The sequence below is a fragment of the Etheostoma spectabile genome, chromosome 16, assembly GCF_008692095.1.
Source record: "Etheostoma spectabile isolate EspeVRDwgs_2016 chromosome 16, UIUC_Espe_1.0, whole genome shotgun sequence".
NCBI classification, from domain to species: Eukaryota; Metazoa; Chordata; class Actinopteri; order Perciformes; family Percidae; genus Etheostoma; species Etheostoma spectabile.
In genome coordinates this window covers 19,750,997-19,755,031 of record NC_045748.1, presented here as the reverse complement: position 1 = coordinate 19,755,031, position 4,035 = coordinate 19,750,997, and the positions used below count along the sequence as shown (strand labels likewise).

At 43.2% G+C, this 4,035-nt stretch overlaps 1 pseudogene; it reads right to left on the bottom strand.

Annotated features, from left to right (window-relative positions):
• The window catches only part of LOC116704731 (dnaJ homolog subfamily C member 25-like), a 20,438-nt pseudogene that overhangs the window by 1,818 nt on the left and 14,585 nt on the right, over window positions 1-4,035 (bottom strand).

Here is a 4,035-nt window from a genome sequence, read left to right as displayed (position 1 = left end):
ACGGACCAGCAGACATCATGTCAGTGATTATTTTTAACACAAGTGAGAGTGTTGATGGGACCAGGCTTGAGATTAGGGCGCACGTATGTCCAAAATGATAATCACGATTATTTTGATCAAAATTTTGATCGCGATTATTCTCACGATTATTTATTGATTTTAACCACAAATTTTATTGTCACATGGCTATTTAAACTGCGAGAGGGAGTGTGATGGACACTCTCACAGAGAGACGGCTGACTCATATTGAACGGGTCCAGCACGGGTCGTGTAGAAACGTCTGTATCTTCCTGCGCTGCATTTTTATGAACTATGATATTCTGGCCATGGGTCGCATCTCTGGCCCAGGTCCAGGTCCAGGTCCCGGTCTCGGTACAGCAGCTGCGTCTCACACGCTGTTACTCTACCAACTGAAGTTAGTTGCATTCAATAACTTCTTCTGTGTTCTTCGCCGTAGCGGCCGCGATAGCAGAGTTACCATGGAAACATTGGTACAAATACTGGTTTGCCCCTCATACTTAACAATATACAGCTGTGTTAAAAAATAAATAAAACTAGACAAATATCAGAAGTGTGGACCGGCGGCCGCTGTGCGGCGGGGCGCGGAGAGTAAGAGGAGAGAGAGTAGGACGAGAGAGCGCAGAAAGATCCAACACAGGCACGGCTTTACAGACGAAATGGGTCATGTAACGCAAAATTAAACCATATCCATATAAACAGCATTGCAGCGGATGCGAGGACATTAGCACCGGTGCGTCCTAGAGGGGCTAACAGCTAACAGACGCTAACTAGCACCGACTAGCATGGTCACTGCTGTCTGAAAAACAACAGATGAGACAAAAGTGTTGCGTTTACTGGTAAACTGGTAAACCTTGAGACTGACGTATTACCGACTGCTATCTGTTGAGTTTTACTCACGCTACTCTGTCCTCTGGGACTGTCTACATCTAGAAACTTAGCTGCGCGGTGCAGTAAACTACTCTGACTGGCTCATGAGCAGACGGCTTTACGGAGCGGGAGATTGGCTTTGCAAAAAAACACGGAGCGTTCTATGAAATGATGCTTTATAAAAAATAATCGCTCGATCACGCAAATTTGATCGTGGGAAGTCCAAATCGTGATCGCGATTAAAATTCGATTAATTGTGCAGCCCTACTTGAGATCACTCTCTCATGCTGGTTGAGTTAGAATAACAGACTGGAAGCTTTAAAAGGAGGGTGGTGCATGAAATCATTGTTCTTCCTTTGTTACCATGGTTACCTGCAAAGAAACACTTGCTGTCATCATTGCTTTGCACAAAAAGGCTTCACAGGCCAAGATATGCTGCTAGTAAGATTGACACTAAATCAACCATTTCTCAACCATCAAGAACTTCAAGGTGAGAGGTTCAGTGTTGTGAAGAAGGCTTCAGGGCGTCCAAGAAGTCCAGCACGCAACAGGACCGTTCTAAAGTCTATTCAGCTGCAGGATTGGGGCACCACCATTGCAGAGCTTGCGCAGGAATGGCAGCAGGCGGGTGGTGGTGATCTGCACGCACGGTGAGGCGAAGACTTTGGAGGATGGCTGGTTAAAGACAGGCAGCAAAGAAGCCTTCTCTCCAGGAAAAACATCAGGGACAGATTATTATTCTGCAAAAGGGACAGGGATGGACTGCTGAGGATGGGGCAAAGTCATTTTCTCAGATGAATCCACTTCCCATTGTTTGGGGCATGCGGGGAAAAAAGCTTGTCTGGAGAAGACAAGGTGAGCGCTACCATCAGTCCTGTGTCATGCCAACAGTAAAGCATCCTAAAACCATTCCTGTGTGGGGGCTTCTCAGCCAAGGGTGTGGCTCACTCACAATTTTGTTGAAAACACAGCATGAATAAAGAATGGTACAAAAACTCCTCCGAGAGCAACTTCTCCCAACCATCCAAAAACAGTTTGGAGACCAACAATGCCTTTTCCTAAATTCATGAGAACTTGTGGTCAATCTTCAAGAGGCGGTGGACAAACAAAAACCACCAATTCTGACAAACTTTGAGAATGATTATGCAAGAATGGACGGCCATGAGTCAGGATGTGGCCAAAAGTTAACGGACAGCATGCCAGGGCAAAATGCAGAGGTCTTGAAAAAGAAGGGTCAACACTGCAAATATTGACTCTTGCACTAAACTGAATGTAATTGTCAATAAAAACCTTTGGCTCTTATGAAATGCTTATGATTATACTTCGTATACCGTAGTAACATTGACAAAAATATCTACAAAACGGAATGAGATAACTCTGTAAAATCAATCCTGTCATTCTCAAAACTTTTGACCACGACTGTACTCTGAATCATGTTTTTTAATTGAGAATCATATTTGATCAAAGCGATTTTGAACTGAATCATGAGCCTAAAAATCAATATCAAATCAAATAGTGACATTTTCTTAATCGTGCACCCTAGTAGACGCGCAGCTGTTTCAGACTGAGGGATGCGACAAACAAGGGTGCCTGGCATCGGTTTGATATGCTGATCGTTTTTAAGTGCTTAGTTAAGTTTTTAAAGCTGCACTCATCACACTTATATTAGCCAAGCAACTAACATCAGCATGGTCATTGAGGTGCAATGGATCACACTCTTGTCATCCTCTAAAAGTAGTCCTCAATAATACTAAAAAAAGTTTTGACTGATAGGATGAGGAAAAAAGGAGGACACACTAAAACTAAGGTATTGGAAAGAATAAAGTAAAAAGGGATGAATGGAAAACCCATAAGGATGGTAGGAAGGAGAGACAGTAGAGAGGAAAAAATAAAGGAAGAGGTCTAAAATAAGATGAAGTGAAGGGAGAATGGATGGAAATAATCTACAAGAGAATTTTAAGTGACAAACCTCGTAGTTTTTTTGATCCAGAGCTGTTTTTCCAAGAAAGACTGTCTGGTGTTTCATCCAGACTGTCAAACTGAGACGGAGACATCTTCATGTTTCTCTAACAGTAGAAAACACAGAGTCTGCTGTGAGACAACCTGACACTGAGAGAAGGGTGAGGTATAAATGTGTATAGGAAGCTTTACTGTGTGTGTGATATACAGTATAGTAATTGTAAGTAAATATTCTTCATGAAATTACCTGATGATGTAAAAATTCTCCTCCTCTCCATACTCCTCCCTGCAGATGGTGAAGCGGTAAATCCAGGAGATGTACCGGTCATAGTTGGTCAGGTAGTAGGGGAAAAGCACAATCTGGCACAGCAGGAGTCCGACAGGTTGGGCTTCGGTAGCCTCCTTTGATGTCGATCTTGTTTTTTATGATGTCACGGATCACCTCCTCCTCTTGCTCCCGAATTTCCTCTTGGAGCGGCGGGTTCTTGCCCTTCTCCTTGGTGCGGTTGAGGAGGCCCTGCTGCTTGGCGATCTCCATGGCCTGGATTCGGTACTTGGGGACCGTACAGGTAGTTTATGGCCTCATTGTAGCTGCTGTGCCAGCTGTAGTACTGTAGGAGACAAAGGGAGAAGAGGAAGAGGTGTTGGAAACGATTAATCTATGTAAGATCGCAATTCTTATCTTTCTGATTGATGTTTTTCAACTACCAGAAGTTGATATATTTGTTCCTACAAAATAAACTAGGTATTGTATAATCAGACTGAATGGTACAATAATAGAGTAGTTCTAATAGGTGGGAACAATGCAACAAAATGCACATTGCAAAATGCGTAATGTATCTGTAATTGTCTGAAATATCTGTGACAAGTGCCATCTTTCAAGCTGAATGGTCTCACAGTAGTAAAACAGATTTACGCTGATCCGAAAAAAAACTCTTTCGGCGAGGGAGAAAAAGGGCACATATTAAGGAATGTAAAAAATATAACTTCTTCTGTGTTCTTCGCCGTAGCGGCCGCGATAGCAGAGTTACCATGGAAACATTGGTACAAATACTGGTTTGCCCCTCATACTTAACAATATACAGCTGTGTTAAAAAATAAATAAAACTAGACAAATATCAGAAGTGTGGACCGGCGGCCGCTGTGCGGCGGGGCGCGGAGAGTAAGAGGAGAGAGAGTAGGACGAGA